Raw genomic sequence first — 17,754 nt, 5'->3', positions numbered from 1 at the left:
CCCTACCTTTGTCATACAACTTTATCTTTTTTAAGATACTCTATTCCATTTAGAAATCTTATCTCCAATGAGGCATTAACCCAGCTTATTATGCTTCTGATACACTCTGCTGGGCTTGTTAAAATCCCTTGAGAATGTTCTTCTGAGGAGAAAATCTCCTTTGGAGGTACTTTCTCAATTTTTACTATTTCTGGACCTCCCTATTCTGTATCAGGGCACAGTAGTTACTGGAGAAGTTAACAAAAACACAAATTGTGTTATAAGCTCTTTTCCTGGAATTTACTTTGGTATCAAACTTTCCTTCCTCCTCCCACTTCCGGCCCCACCAATTTACAGGTTGTCCCAGCCTAACTCAACCAGGGATTTAAAATCTGTTAAAGAGCTCAGCCTGTTGATTTATAGAGTTGAAGTCTGCACAGAGGAATCATCTGTAATGGGATTCTTTGCTCCCTGGAGAGACATTACATAGCAAAGCTGTAAATTACTGAAGAAATAGAGGAGGAGGAAGGGGGGCCAGTATGCTCAGTAAAAATAGGATATACTATTGATCAGAGCAGTTGTCTTTTAGCTTTTTATTTTTCACCATAAAATTAAGTGGAAAAAAGGAGAGTAGATATTTAAGAAATTGAGTGTACTGTATTGGTTGTCCCATTTATTTACTTAGTATAGGATAGTTTGTATAAGATTTGTTTGGTTTACCAGTTGTCTCCAAGTAAATTCTTGATTTTTTTCACCAGGGATTTATTTTTAAGGCATTAATTTCTTTAAGTCTGTGGGACGGTGTGTTTGAATCTAATTTGTGACCAGGAATCATCACAATTAGTCCTTTGCCCTCTGCATTATCCCTGAAGCTAACTACAATACTGGCTTGATCAGAGTGATGTAAAAGGTATAGGTAGTAATAGAAAGTTGTAAGTGAAAAATGTCCTAAATACATTGCCAGTCAATGAGACTAGCCAACAGAGAAATAGATGACCTCAGGAAATGTCTGGCTTAACAAATGTATATCTTTAAATTGGAAATCTAATTATTTGCCTTAGATTTGTACTGCTGGGAACCTAACGCAAGACCATGTTAAATAAACTTATTATTTCCGTTTTTCATTTAACCTGTGGGTTATAGTATGACCAATCTGTTTTATATCCTCAATCAACAGATGATTGTATTTGGTAATAATTTATCAAGAATAAAAATCTGTTTTTGAAACTAATCACCTCATGTTAGGTCTGCCCTTTTTCAAAACCACCATCTGATATTCATTTTGTCTGCAAGACAAACATACTGATGAAAATGCATATACCACAGGATACAGCCAGTGGAATGAAGCATTTCCACTCTTTGTATATATTTAGAACATTTTCTGTTTTCCCAACAGATGGACCAAATTTTAGTATTAAAGAAAAAAATCAATTTTACATAGTACAAACAAATTGAACAAGTACACTGTAGAGTTCTAATTACTTGGTAACGGAATGTCCAGTGGAATTTGGGGTCAAATCAGGTCATATCTAAACTCTGATTTTTTTTAAGTGACTTTTTTCATATTTACTGGGTTTTTTTCCAGATTATTGGATGAATTTCTAAATGGAAAATACTGAATTTCATGTATTTTCTAAGTCTTTTAAAAATCTGTCAGTTTAAGGGCTTTTCTTTATATACAAGTGTCTTGAAATGTTTTTGTTTTTCTCTAAGTCCAAAGAACTTACTGTGTAAAATTTACCAAAGTGACACATGGATTATAAGTCTCAAATTTTTTTCTATTATTATTTAGGGCAAATGACTCTGCTCCAGGCTCTATAAACTAGCTACATTGCTAGATAAAAGTCAGTCACAATTTTGCCAGTTTCTTTGGAAAGTTCCCAAAACTACATTATTTTTTTAAAAGTTAACCTCTTAAAATATAATAGAATGTATATGTATTTACATATATTTTTGCCTATATATTCATCTTTAATTAAAAACTAATTTATCCCATGTTTTGGATGGTATTGTGTATCTTTACTAATGAGGGGACTTGGGGCTATAATTTGCTTATTAGAAGATAGTCTAGTATTTTCTCCTCTTCCTCCATCTGAATTATAAATCTAGTATTTCTTCATTTAAGTTGTCTGTGGCTCTACAGTGTTCATAGGACAAAAGTCTCCTTAGTCCTTTACCACCTGGTTGTATCTATCTTTCTAGCCTCAATGTCCCCATTTGGCTCAATGACCCTTTCGTGTTTCCCTCCTCAGACCCCAAATATACAGTCTTTTGGAATTTGACATTCTTTTATATGCTTTTGTCCAGCTTCACCAATTGTCCCCTTAACCTGAAATGACCTTCCTCATTTCCTTTCCTTGCTCATTCCCTTAAGTTCAGGACTTAATGCTATATTCTAAGAGGTCTTTCTGACTTTGCAGGCATGACTCATAGTTCCCACTAGCAATGCTTTTACTATGGCTGTGTTGCATAGAACTTTCAGATTATTAGGAAGACATATGACAAATAAGTAAAAAACCAACCTCAAGTTGCATCAAGGGATATAAAGGAAATGAGTAAGGCACAATGAGAAAGAAAAGTAGGAGTAGGCTACTTACTGGTCAAGGAAGGACTCTTTGAAAATGACATTTAAGCTGAGACTGAAAATATAGTAGGAGCCAGCCATATAAACATAGAAGGAAAAATGTTTCCGGCAGAGAGGCACATACAAAGTTCCAAGATGAAGAAGAGACTGATGAAGAGATTGGTGTATTTGAGCACTAAGAAGGGTTCACTTAGCACAAGTATACAGTGGCATGATATAAGGTTGGAGAGCTAAGTGGAAACCAGATCAGGTCAGTCTGTACCACTGAAGGCTTTTAAGCAATGGAATGTCTTGAATATATTACCTCTTGATTATGTTACCTGATGCTGTGTGGAGAATAGATTGGAGGGGAGCAAGATCTGGGCAAGAGATAACTTTCAAATGGTTCATCTTGGGATAAACCCATGACTGTCTTCAGTGTAATTACTAATAGCTGTATTTCTTAAACAGTTCTTTTGAAATCTAAGTGAGGAAATATTTGACAATAATATTCCTATTGCTGTTACAATAATAATGCCATTGGTTGGAGAAGTAGTCAGTGTTGAGGTAATGCATGTTGTGTAGGCTGAAGAAAGGAGATTGTTTGTTTTTGTTTTTTAAGGAGATAGATTTTTAAGTGCAAAGTGATACCATGAGGGTTTTAGGCATGGAGTGACATGATCCCAGTTGTGTTTGCTGGAGTGGAAGAGGGTGACAATGATGGGGTGGCTGGGTGATGGACATTGAGGAGGGTATGTGGAATGGTGAGCACTGTGAATTGTGTAAGACTGAAGAATCACAGACTTATACCCCTGAAACAAATAATATATGTTAATTTTTAAAAGGAGTATAAAAATAGATTAGGAAATTGCAAGAGTAGAGGACAACAAATTAATAGGAAGCTATTGTCAAAATCAGGTGAAACTGATGGAGACTCAGAAGGGGTAATGGTAGTGGTGACAATGAGAAGTACACAGATTTGAAGATTAGGATTGGATTGGAGGTAAAGAATACAAAAGAGGAAGATGTCCTGGTTTCTTGAATGAGCAAGTGATAGAGGTGTTGTTTAGTAAGATAGTGGACAGTGTTGGGGAAAAGATGAGTAGTTCAATTTTGGAGACATTAAATTTGAGGTATTGGGACACCTGGGTGGCTCAATCAGTTAAGTGTCCAACTCTTGATTTTTGCTCAGGTCATGATCCCCAGGTTGTGGGATTGAGCCCCAGCATCCAGCTCCGCACTTATTTGGGAGCCTGTTTCAGATTTTCTCTCCCCATTCCCCCCTGCTCTCTCTCTCTTTCTCAAATAAATAAATGAATCTAAAAATAAATAAATTTGGGATATTTGTGCTTAAATATACCTATGCATATATGTATTTGTAAATTAGTGAAAGAGCATGCTATAGATATTATTTTGCTGTTTGTTCTTATTCATTAAAAACAAATTGTGGGAATTCTTCCATATCTGCAATATAGGTTTACTTCATTATTTTTTAAAATTGCATGATACTATAGGTATACAATAATTTAATCAACAGATTCTATATATGGTCATTATTATGGATATGATTACATAGTTTTACAAGTATTTCTGTAGGATACATTTTAAAAAGTGGAATCGCTGGATCAAAAGCTATGCACATTTTGGTTTCAGAAAGAAATTGCCACCCTTGAAAATAACTGCACTATTAACCATATATTAGAATGTCAATTTCCCTAACATTGGGGTCTGTCAACTTATATTTTTCAGTTTGGAAGGGAACGTGTTATCTTGGTGTTACTTTATTTTACCTCCTCCTGATCCATGATGTTGAGCATGTTCTCATATGTTTATTAGCCATTCCATTTTTTTTTTTGGTTTTATGTGAAAAACAAATGAAATGGTTCTAGAAATGGAAAAGCAAATAACATTCAGATATTCAAGAGAAAGAAAATGAGAAAGTAAAAAATGAAGGAAAGAAGGTAGATAATGGGAAAAAATAAAGGGAAGAAATGGAGACCTAATTATTACTTATCTGTTTGTTTGCTATTGGATGACTTACAAGATTTTGGAGAGTGGTTGGTGGGGTGAGGGTTAAATAATTTATAAAAATTACCAGTTACGCTTTTTGCTTGGGAAAGTTATATATTAGCAAAATATTAAAGATAGTTTTGGGGGAGGTATTTTAGAGGTTGTTGTTTATATATTTTTTTATTGTGTTCAGTTAGCCAACATATAGTTCATCATTGGTTTTTGAGGTAGAGTTCAAGGGATTCATTAGGTGTGTATGATACCCAAGATCTGGGACACCTGGGTGGCTCAGTGGGTTAAAGCCTCTGCCTGCGTCTCAGGTCGAGATCCCAGGGACCTGGGATAGAACCCTGCATCGGTCTCTCTGCTCAGCAGGGAGCCTGCTTCCCCCTCTTTCTCTCTGCCTGCCTCTCTGCCTCTCCGTCTGTCAAAAATAAAATCTTTAAAAAATAATAATAATAATGCCCAAGATCCATGTTTAACATCTGGTTTTGTTACTTAGATATTAAAAGACTTTTGAGAAATCTGCAAATGCTCAAGAAACATCAATGTTTAAAATAGAGAACGCTAACAAGGAGGCTGGCAAAGTTTTCTTTCCCTTGGAGCAGCCCAGTGTACTTCACAGAGAAGCTGTACTTTGCAGGCAGCAACAACAGTCACAACAGACCCAGTAAGAGGTTGCACACAGCCATGGGTATCCTGTTCTATTAATAAAGGAAATGTTAACTAAGACACTGGGGATTAGACACAACTAATTTTCTAAAATGCCATTGAGTTGATCTTTATCTGTAAAGCCAACACAGATGTATGAATAGTTAAAACGAGCTCTTTGCCTCTCATATTTCAGTGGGATGAAGCCTGGTGTTTTATTTCACACCCGCAGAACAGCAGGTCTGAATGGCCAGAAATCTTTAGAAATCATATTTGTTGAAGCTGTTATTTTCAAATACTACCCAAATTATTAGGGTTTCTGGAGTGTATATATTTTTAATTAAAAAGCAATTTAACTTTTGTTTAACTGGACTCTGAGGTCCACATTCCACCACTACCCTCCTTAAGAAGTTTGATACTGTGCTCTCAGAGTTGCAGGTTCACAGTGGTTGGACCAAGTTGGCGTTTCCCCAAAGCACACTGGCTTTCTTGAGACTGTTTATGATCAAATCAGTTTTGTCATTCTGACATTAGGAGTGACAAGCTAAACACAACCCAACACTGTGGATTCTTTTTGGTGACCCTTCTAACTTCAAGAACCAACTCTTTTGAGGACATTTTACACTGAATGTCCTAAGTGGTTAGTCTATTATGAAAATTGAGTCCTTTAAGCCAAATAACTATTATTAAAATGGGGAAAATTGGCTACCACACATATGCAGACACTATTCTAAAAATGTTACATGTATTAAATGATGTAATCATTTTATGAAAAAAAAGCTGGAATCAGGAAATAGTCAGCTTTTGACTAAAATTTATCAAAATTCTAAAAAGTATTAAACTTCTTTCTGTTGATGCTTTAAAATTGAGATTAACTTTTCTGTGATAATCAAGAGTTTTTTACTACTTTCTGCATGTATAGTTTATACTATTTGTAGGCATGTTAGTACTCAGACATATAATTTAGCTTCTGATTTCCTAATCATCTCATTTTTAAGGATGGTAGATGCAGGAGTTGCAGTGTTAAATTTTTCTTATAGTAGGTTATTTGCAGACGTAGGGAAATATGGGAGTTCTATTGGAAAAGTACACATTCGAGGCATCAAGGTAATATAAAAAAGAAATTTGGTAGTAGTGGCTTTTAAACTTTATTCCTAAATATTACTGCTGTATTCTCATTATATAGACTACACATTGTGCTGTCTTCTAACCTCAGCAGTCATATACAGTAATAGACTTTTGGATTTAGTGTTTTTGATTTCACTCTTTGTACATGGTCTCAAAGTCCAGACAGGTACATGGTGGTCATTTTACTGAAGCAGGGATTTGAAGTGCTTGTATGGCACAGGAGCAAATCACTTTACTCAGGAAGTGAGTCCAACCACCACTCTGCCACAGCTTCTCAGGGTGACTTGATTATTCCAATCAAGGTATCACTATATCATAACTCTTGTGAAGAGTAGAAATTTGGTTTATTTGTGAAAAGTAGTTTGGAGAAAAAGCTAAGAGCTAGATAGTGAGTATGAGATGAAGTGAAAATGTAAAAGCCTATGAAGAGTGATGTTTATTTATTTAGCCATGATTAAGGTATGTGACCAAGCCTGCCATATGCCTCACAGAGAGATAAGAAATAGTTTCTAAATCTGTGCTGGGAATGTTCTAGCCAATGGAAAATTGCTCAGTAAGTAAGAAATTTTTAACAAAATTGAAAAGGCAATGGGATTTTGGGGGGGGGGGTCATTTTTGAGAATAAATGGGTTTCTACCTATCAAGCACTTTCAACAGTGTCTAGTACATAAACACCATACAAGTATTTGCTGCTGTGATGATTGTGATGATAATGATGATCATGATATGACCCTAGATGGAACCATGGTTTGAAAGAACCAAGGACCACACTACACGCATTTCCACACACCAAATATCAAGGGCCTCCCAGTTAGCATAGCTGTTATCTCCCAGTTAAAACAAGTATGTAAAAGTAGAATGTTTGATGTGGTTGGTTTTTGTTTTTGTTTAAAGATTTTTTTCATAATCTTTATATCCAGCATGGGGCTTGAACCCACAACCCTGAGATCAAGAGTCGCATGCTCTACTGACTGAGTCAGCTAGGTGCCCCTGTTTGATTGGTTTTATCAATTTATTCCTATAGAAATTCTCATAACCTAAGAAGACAAATATCTCTATTACTTTTTTAAATTAAAGATTATTTATTTATTTATTTATTTATTTATTTATTTATTTATTTGACAGAGAGAGAGAGAGAGAGAGCAAGCACAAGCAAGGGGAACTGCAGACGCAAAAGGAAGAAGCAGGCTCCCCGCTGATCAGGAAGCCCGACACGGGGCCCAGGACCCTAGGATCATGCCCTGTGCTGAAGCCAAATGCTTAATTAACTGAGCTACCCAAGCACCCCTCTGTTACTTTTAAGTTATCTAAGTTAGAGTCACTGGGAAAATATGTGTACAATTATGAATAACTTACTATGGGCATATAAACCAAGTGAATTTAGAATATAGGTGTATTTAAAAAGGGCTTTTTACATATTTTTAAATATTTTAGAGTTTGGTTATTTCTTTAGGTTCTGTCTGGAAAAACCCCCTCTCTCTCACACCTGGCAAATTCCTTCTCTGACCCCTAAGCCTGAGTCCATGTCCTCTTCCTCATCAAAGCCTCCCTGGTTCTCTCAGACCCTTATACTCTTCCTTTCCCCTGCTTCTGCCACTGTACCGCCAGCCTGCTTTGTTGTGGCAATTACACATATACCCAAGATTGAAAAAAATTTGTATTTCTCTCGTACTGCTAGACTGCAAGCCTGTTGAGGAAGAAAGTAGGTCCTCAATAAATTATGTGAATGAATTTTATATCATTTCACATCTGACAGTAGAAGTTAAGAGAGGCCTAATATTTCACACAATGCAGATGTCAGTCAATGGCCGTATCAGAAAGAAAAGGTTTCTTTTCCCACCTCAAAAAGAATTTTAAGTTCTGAGTTGATAGCACACAGCTGCAGCGGAGGAAAATTGTTTCTGTAAAATGTTTATTGAATATCTACTGCATTTCAGGTACTATGCTATTAGCTTTCGCATATCTTATATTGTTAAATCCTCACAATAACTAACACCTTCATGTATGCTCTTGAATTTTCCCAATTTTCAGATATTGAAATTCAGGGTAAGAGCTGCAGTATGTTGAAAGTCACAGGTAATAAATGGCAGAGTAAAATTGGAACCAGATGTTATGATTCTAAGTTGAGTTTTCTCCCCACCATTGTACGCAAACCAAATTTTTAATTCTTATTTCACTTAGACTAGACAATTATTTGAGTTCTAGAGACAGTTTTCACACTGTGTCAAAATTTCTTAAGTTGTTAAAACCTACAAAGCTATGATATATTTCCTGAGCCCTGTCTCTCCCCATGATCTATAAGTTGGATTTATGGTTGATTTTGCCAGTCCTATCCTGTCTTTTAAACAGTAATGCCTGAACTAGTTGGACCACTGAGAGTGTAATGTCAGGACATCAATCTACTGGTAACATTAATTGAACAGTCTATGGTGAGGCTGTTGCTTTGACTGGACTGAAAATAAGCTGCTTAGAGGGTAACAGATGAGTCAGAGGACTTTCATTACATTTAGACACTGATTCAGAGATTCACTGATTATGGTAAGGTAACATTTGGGGACAAATGGAAGCCTCCCCTTTTTTTCTTTTCTCTCTTTTACAGATCTTTCCACATTAAGATTTTTCTTATTAAGCCAAACTAAGTTTTTTGTTTTGTTTTGTTTTGTTTTGTTTTGTTTTAATCCCTTAGCATCCCTCCTTAATTCCAAGGAAAAGCATTAAGACTGCCATTGGGGTAAATGAAAATATTGGCTCTGAGCAGCTGGTGGTGTGAAATTAAGGAAGAGGGGAGAGAAACAAGAGCGGGTGTGGTAGAAAAGGAAAGAATTAAGAGAAGGCTTGTGTTTGCCCTACTGTGCTCATGCTTTCCTGGGCCCTGGATTCCTGTTGCATGTTTATCTCCATTCACTTCCTTCCACAAAGAATTACTCTCTTGGACTATTGTTGTCTTCCATTTCAATTTGTCATTGACTGGATTTCTTTGGTCACACAAAACAGATACTGTTTTAGAAGCAGTGAAATATATTTGCAGCCTTTTCATATAAAATTATTTTGTGTTATAGACAGTTCTTTACCTAAATTCACCATAAAATAATTTCTTTGAGGGAGAAACTTTAAAGAAGGAGAAAAAATAGTATTTAATCAGAGCATCTCTCTTCTTTAACATCATCTTCTAATTGATGATGAACTGTACCTCTTTATGAACCCTCTGTATTATACCAGATGGTTAAAATTATGGGATGTTGCTCTAGCAGGTGGATTGGGTAGTTGTAGTAAACTGTCATGAGATGAAGTTAAAAATCAATGGCAGGTTCAACTGTAGGAATATCCTAAACTTACTTCCTCCCATATACAAACACCAAATCTACAGCTATATATGAATCAATCCTCTTTGAAAAAGACCTAAAAACTAGTTGAAGAGGTCTTCCACAACAAAGAATAAAAGGGCTATATTGAGATGGATATTAGAGGCACAGGGGGGCTTTCTGGGGGGATATCACAAGTATAGAGATTCTCTCTAGAGAGTGAGGAGTTTGCACCCCACATCAGATACTCAGACCCTTGGAACCTACCCTAGAAAAATAGCTCCCCAAAACACCTGGCTCCAAAATCTAATGGGGCTTATTCAGGAGACCCCAAAGGCTATGGGGAACAAAGTCTGTTCGTAAAGGGGTTGTATGCAGGCTCACTTACCCTGGGATCCAGTATAAAGGCAGCAGTTTGAAAAGTGCCTTGACTATTTGTTAAGGAGATTCATTAGCTAATCTCCAAACATCTGTGGGAGATGCAGGGATCTGGTAGGACTTCCTTTGGGGAAAGAGGTATTGGTGCATGCCATTTTTGCATGCTTACTTCACTTTGCTAATGCCAGTAGCCTTACCTCATCCCCACACTCTCCTACAGCCCCACTGAAGGCAAAACAAAAACAAAAACAAAAAACAAAACAAAACAAAAAACAAACAAACAAAAAAGCAAAACAAAACAAAAACCCATCTTCCTACCAGGAATACTCTTATCATTTATAATTAAAGGAGACATAAAGACTTTTCCAGATAAGTAAAAGCTGAGAGTTTATCACCACCAAGCCAACCTTACAGTAAATGTTAAAAGGGACTTCTTTAAGCTGAAAAGAAAAGGCACTAACTAAAAATTTTTAAAAAAATGTGAAAATAAAAATCTCACTGGAAAAGGCAAACATACAGTAAAGGTAATAGATTAGCCATTTATTAACCTAGTATGAAAATGAAAAAAAAAATTTAATAAAATGAACTATAACAATAAGTTAAGGGATACAGAAAATAAAAGGATATAAAATATGACACCAAAAACGTAAAACATGGATGGGGAGGAGAGGATGAAAAATGTAGTTGTTTGAATGTGTTCAAATTTAAGTTGCTGTCAACTTAAAATAAACTACTATATAAAGAGACCATTATATGTGTACCTTTGGCAATCACTAAGTAAAAACCTATAACAGATACACATAAGACAATAAGAAAAGGATCTAAACATAACACTAAAGACAGTCATCAAACCACAAGGGAAGAGAGCAAGAGAAGAAGAAGGTACAGAGGAGAACTACAAAAACAGCCAAGACAAACAAACAAAAACCAGTTAACAGAATGCCAGTAAGTACCCACCTATTGATAATTACTTTAAATGTAAATGGACTAAATTCTCCAACCAAAAGACAGAGTGGCTAAATGGATTAAAAGGAAGAAAAAAAAAAAGACCCATCTATGTTTGTCTACAAGAGACTCACTTCAGATCTAAGGACACACAAAGACTAAAAATGAAGGGATAGAAGAAATTCCATGTATATGGCAATGAAAAGGAAGCTGGTAGATCTGTACTTATATCAGGCAAAATAGACTTTATGACAAAGACTAAGAAAAGACAAAGAAGGACATTACATAATAATAAAGGGCCCAATCCAACAAAAGAATATAACATTTGTAAATACTTCTGTACCTCACATAGGCGCACCTGAATATATAAAGCAAATGTTAACAGACCAAAATTAACAGCAATATAATAATAGTAGTGGACTTTAATACCCCACTTATACCAATAGATAGATCATTGAGACAGAAAACCAGTAAGAAGTCTTGGCCTTCAATGACACATTAGGCTAGATGGACTTAATATATATAGAATATTCCATTCAAAAGCAGCAGAATACACATCTTCTCAAGTACACATTCTCCCAGATAGATCACAGATTAGGGCATAAAACAAATCTTTGTAAACTTTAGAAGACTGAAATAATACCAATTATTTTTTCCAATAACAATGGCCTGAAATTAGAAATCAATTACAGGGGCACCTGGGTGGCTCAGTTGTTAAGCGTCTGCCTTCAGCTCAGGTCATGATCCCAGGACCCTGGGACTGAGCCGTGCATGAGGCTTTCTGCTCAGCGGAAAGCCTGTTTCTTCCTCTCCCACCCCTGCTGCTTGTACTCCCTCTCTTTCTCTCTCTCTCTCTCTGTCAAATAAATAAATAAATTCTTTAAAGAAAAAAGAAATTGATTACAGTGAACTGGAAAAGTCACAGATATGTGGAAATTAAAAAATATGCTAGTGACAAACCAGGGGGTCAATAAATATCAAAGGGAAAATAAAAAATACTTTGAGACAAATAAAAATTAAAATATAACATTCCAAAATTTATATAGGATGCAGCAAAAGCAGCTTGAAGACAGAAGACATGGCAATACAGTCCTAACTCAAGACCTCAAGAAACAAGAAAAATATCAAATAAACAATCTAACTGTATACCTAAGGAAATAAGAAAAAAAAAAGCCAAAAGTTAGAAGGGAAGAAATAATAAGGATCAAAGTGGAAATAAACAAAATAGAGACCAAAAAAAAAAAAAAAAAAAAAAACCAATATAAATGATCAATGAAACTAAGAGCTCGTTCTTTGAAAATATTCTTAAAAATGAGAAACTTATAACAAGACTCACCAAGAAAAAAAGAGAGGCCTCAGATAAAGTCAGAAATGAAAGAGAAGTTATAACTCATAGCACAGAAATATAAAGGATCATGAGACTACTATGAACAATTATATGCCAACAAGTTAAACAGCCTAGAAGACATGAATAAATTTCTAGAAACTCTTCCAACACTGAATCATAAAGAAACAGAAAATCTAAATAGACTATTGCTAATAAGGAGATTGAATCAGAATTTAAAAAATCCCCCAACAAAGAAAAGTCTAGGATCAGATGGCTTCGCTGATGAATTCAAAGAAGATTTAATACCTGTCCTTCTCAAACTCTTCCAGAAAACTAAAGAGAAGGGAACCCTTCCAAATGCATTTTATGAGGCCAGCATTACTTGGTACAAAATCCAGACAGGGACACCAAAATACAAAGAAAATTGTGGACCAATATCGTTGATGAATATTGATGCAAAATCCTCAACAAAATATTAACAAACTGAATTCAATAATACATTAAGAAGATTATACACCATGATCAAATGGGGTTTATTCTAGGGATGTAAGTATGGTCAACATCAGCAAATCAAGCACTGTAGTATGCTACATTAACAAAATGATAAATAAAAATCATATGATCATCTCAATAGATGCAGAAAAAGCTTTCGACAAAATCCATTTATGGATTATCCGTTTATGATAAAACCTTTCTATAAATGGGTATAGAGGGAAATTACCTCGACATAATAACATAATAAAGACCATATATGAGAAACCCACAGCTAACTTTATACTCAGTGGTGGGTATAAGGAACAAAAGAAGGATGCTCACTCTCACTACTTTTATTCAATGTAGTACTGGAAGTCCTAGCCACAGAATTAGGGAAAAAAGGGAATGAGAGGGATCCCAATTGGAAAGGAAATAAAACTGTCAATATTCACAGATGCCATGATCCTCTAGGTAGAAGAAAGACCTTAAAGACTCCATATACACATCAAAACAAAGCCTGTTAGAATAAATAAACTCAGCGAAGTAGCAGGATACTAAATCAATATACAAAAATCTGTTGCATTTTTACACACTAATAACTATCAGAAAGAGAAATTAAGAATCCTTTTACAATTGCATCAAAAGAATAAAATTCTTGGGAATAAATTTAACCAAGGATGTGAAAGACCTATACACTAAAAACTATGAAACATTTATGAAAGAAACTGAAGAAGGTGGGGCGCCTGGGTGGCTCAGTGGGTTAAAGCCTCTGCCTTTGGCTCGGGTTATGATCCCAGGGTCCTGGGATGGAGCCCCGCATCGGGCTCTCTGCTCAGTGGGGAGCCTGCTTCCTCCTCTCTCTCTCTGCCTGCCTCTCTGACTACTTGTAATCTCTGCCTGTCAAGTAAATAAATAAATAAATCTTAAAAAAAAAAAAAAAGAGCTCTGGGTGTTCTCCACTGCTATTAAAAAAAAAAAAAGAAAGAAACTGAAGAAGACACAAATAAATGAGAAAATAGTCCATGCTTATGGATTGGAAGAATTAATATTGTTAAAATGTCCATACTACCCAAAGCAGTCTACAGATTCAGTATAATCCCTATCAAAATCCCAATGGCATTTTTCACAGAGCTAGAACAAAGGATCTTAAAATTAGTATGGAACCATGGAAGACACCAAATAGCCAAAGCAGTCTTAAAAGGGAGAACAAAGTTGGAAGTATCACACTTCCTGATTTCGAACTATACTACAAACCTACGATAATCAAAACATTATAGTATTGGCATAGAAACGGACACATAGAAAATGGAACAAAATAGAGTTCAAAAGTAAACCCACACATATGTAATCATTAAATTACCACAAAGGAGCCAAGAATACACAATGGGGAAAGGACAGTCTCTTCAATAAATGGTGTTGAGAAAACTGTACAGTGACATGGAAAACAATGAAACCAGACACTGTCTTACACCATACACAAAAATTAACTCAAAATGGATTAAAAACTTAAATGTAAGATCTGAAAGCATAAATCTCCTAGAAGACATAGACATTAGGCTCCTTGACATTGGTCTTGGGATTGAATTTCTAGATCCAACTCCAAAAGCAAAGGCAACAAAAGTGAAAATATATAGTGGGACTACATAAAACTAAAAAACTAAAACTAAAAATCTGCACAACAAAGGAAACCATTAACAAAATGAAAAGGCAACCAGAGCACCTGGCTGGATCATTAAGTGGAGCATGTGATGACTCTTGATCATGGGGATATGAGTTCAAGCCCCACATTAGGTACAGAGATTACATAAAATCTTTAAAAAAATGAAAAGGCAACCTACTAAGTGGAAGAAGACTTTAAAAAATGATATATCTGATAAGGGGTTAATATATAAATATATAAAGGACTTATATTAGTCAACACCAAAACCCCCAAATAATCCAATTTAAAAATGGGCAGAAGACCTGATGAGGCATTTTTCCAAGGAAGTCCTACAGATGGCAAACACACATGAAAAAGTGCTCAACAACCCTAATCATCAGGAAAATGAAAATCAAAACCACATTTAAATATCACCTTAAACCTGTCAGAATGGCTAGAATCAAGAAGACAAGAAATAACAAGTGTTGTAGAAGATGTGGAGAAAGGGAACACTAGTACACTGTCAGTGGAAATGTAAATTGGTTCTGCCACTATGGAAAATAATATGGAGGTTCCTTAAAAAATTAAAAATAGAACTACATATAATCCAGCACTTGCACATCTGAGTATCCAAGGAAAACTAGAACACTAATTTGCAAAGATATATGTACCTCCATGTTTATTGCAGCATTATTTACAATAGCCAAGATACAGAAATAACCTAAGTGTTCATGGATGAATGGATAAAAAATGTGTGAGTGGATATATATGTATGGTATACATATCATATATGTAATGGAATATATATATATATATATATATATATATATATATATATATAACAGAGTACTACTTAGCCATCAAAAAAGAAGAAAATCTTATCATTTGCAACAACGTGGGTGGAGCTTGAGGTATTATGCTAAGTGAAGTAAGTCTAATAAGTCAGAGAAAGACAGTGCTGAATGATTTCACTTATGTATGGAATCTAAAAAAAATGAACAAAACGCATAGATACGAGAACAGATTGGTTGTTATCAGAGGGAAGGGGGATTGAGGGTGGGCAAAATGGTTAATGTGAGTCAATTGTATGGTGATAGATGGTTATTTAGACTTATGGTGATGACCACTTTGTAGTATATACAAAAGTTGAATTACGTGGTATACCTGAAACTAGTATAATGTTGTAAACCAATTTTATCCTAATAACAATAACAATAATAATAATAATAAATCAATGGCAGAGAAAGTGCCTTTATACTGCTGTGGTTTCAGTTGTTTCAGTAGATTATATGAGCTTTGGGCACCATATCCTCTATTCCAATGGCTGGACACTTCCCCTCTCAACCTCCTTTGTCAGGTTCTGTGGGGTTAGTGTAGCATCAGGACTATTTATCTAACCTGTAAGCTTTTTTTAAAAATTAACATATAATATATTATTTGTTTCAGGGGTACAGGTTTATGATTCATCAGTCTTACACTATTCACAGTGCCCACCATAATACATACCCTCTCCAATGTCCATCACCCAGCCACTCCATCCTCCTCCCCCCACCCCACCCTCCAGCAACTCTCAGTTTGTTTCCTGAGATTAAGAGTCTTTTATGGTTTCTCTCCCTCTCTGGTTTCGTCTTGTTTCATTTTTCCCTCCCTTCCCCTATGATCTTCTGTCTTGTTTCTCAAATTCTTCATATCAGTGAGATCATATGATAACTGTCTTTCTCTGATTGACTTATTTCGCTTAAGCATAATACCCTCTAGTTCCATCCACATCATTAAAAATGGCAAGATTCTATTTTTGATGGCTGCATAGTATTCCATATATATATATACATATATGTATACACACACACACACATATTACATCTTCTTTATCCATTCATCTATTGGTGGACATCTAGGCTCTTTATTTTGTTTGGCTATTGTGGACATTGCTGCTATAAACATTGGGGTGAATGTCCCCTTTCAGATCACTACATTTGTATCTTTGGGATAAATACCCAGTAGTGCACTTGCTGGGTCATAGGGTAGCTCTATTTTCAACCTTTTCAGGAACGAACATACTGTTTTCCAGAGTGGAAAACAGCTTGCCTTCCCACCAACAGTGTAGAGGGTTCCTCTTTCTCCACATCCTCACCAATATCTGTCATTTCCACACTTGTTAATTTTAGCCATTCTGACTGATGTGAGGTGGTATCTCATTGAGGTTTTGATTTGTATTTCCCTGGTGCTGAGTGAAACTGAGCACTTTTTCATGTGTCTATTGTCCATTTGGATGTCTTCTTTGCAAAAATGTCTGTTCATGTCTTCTGCCCATTTCTTGATTGGATTATTTGTTCTTTGGGTGTTGAGTTTGATAAGTTCTTTATAGATTTTGGATACTAGCCCTTTATCTGATATGTCATTTGCAAATATCTTCTCCCATTCTGTCAGTTGTCTTTTGGTTTTGTTGACTGTTTCCTTTGCTGTGCAAAAGCTTTTTCTTTTCTTTCTTTTTTTTTTTTTTTTTTTTTTTTTTTGTGTGTGCAAAAGCTTTTTATCTTGATGAAGTCCCACTAGTTTGTTTTTGCCCTTGCTTCCCTTGCTTTTGGCGATGTTTCTAGGAAGAAGTTGCTATGGCTGAGGTTGAAAAGGTTGCCTATGTTCTCCTCAAGGATTGTGATGGATTCCTGTCTTACATTAAGGTCTTTCATCCATTTTGAGTCCATTTTTGTGTATGTTGTAAGGAAATGGTCCAGTTTCATTCTTCTGCATGTGGCTGTCCAATTTTCCCAACACCATTCGTTGAAGAGATGGTCTTTTTTTTCCCATTGGACATTCTTTCCTGCTTTGTTGAAGATTGATTGACCATAGAGTTAAGGGTCCATTTCTGGACTCTCTATTCTGTTCCATTGATCTCTGTGTCTGTGTTTGTGCCAGTACCATGCTGTCTTGATGATTACAGCTTTGTAATAGAGCTTGAAGTCGGGAATTGTCAGTTTTGGTTTTCTTTTTCAACATTCCTCTGGCTATTTGGGGTCTTTTCTGGTTACATACAAATTTTCGGATTATTTGTCCCAGCTCTGTGAAAAATCCTGATGGTATTTTAATAGGGATTGCATTAGCTGTGTAGATTGCTCTAGGGAGCATAGGTATTTTCACAATATTTGTTCTTCCAATCCATCAGCATAGAACGTTTTTCCATTTCTTTGTGTATTCCTCCATTTCTTTCTTGAGTACTTTGTAGTTTTCTGAGTACAGATTCTTTGCCTCTTTGGTAGATTTATTCCTAGATATCTTATGGTTTTTTGTAATTGTAAATGGGATCGACCCCTTAATTTCTCTTTCTTCTGTCTTGCTGTTGGTGTATAGAAATGCAACT

At 35.6% G+C, this 17,754-nt stretch overlaps 1 protein-coding gene across 4 annotated transcripts in view; it reads left to right on the top strand.

Moving 5' to 3' along the window:
- The window catches only part of SLC25A21 (solute carrier family 25 member 21), a 500,678-nt gene that overhangs the window by 142,022 nt on the left and 340,902 nt on the right, over window positions 1-17,754 (top strand). The window contains exon 2 of one of the 4 annotated variants that reach the window (XM_047736332.1): window positions 9,018-9,062. The exons of the other annotated variants lie outside the window; for them this stretch is intronic. The gene's annotated coding sequence lies outside the window, so the exon portion shown is untranslated. The remainder of the gene's footprint in view (window positions 1-9,017; window positions 9,063-17,754) is intronic. 4 annotated transcript variants of the gene reach the window in all.

This window comes from Lutra lutra, chromosome 7 (genome assembly GCF_902655055.1).
Source record: "Lutra lutra chromosome 7, mLutLut1.2, whole genome shotgun sequence".
Taxonomy (NCBI): domain Eukaryota; kingdom Metazoa; phylum Chordata; class Mammalia; order Carnivora; family Mustelidae; genus Lutra; species Lutra lutra.
The sequence above is the reverse complement of the archived record's forward strand: the minus strand, read 5'-3'. Positions and strand labels throughout refer to the sequence as shown.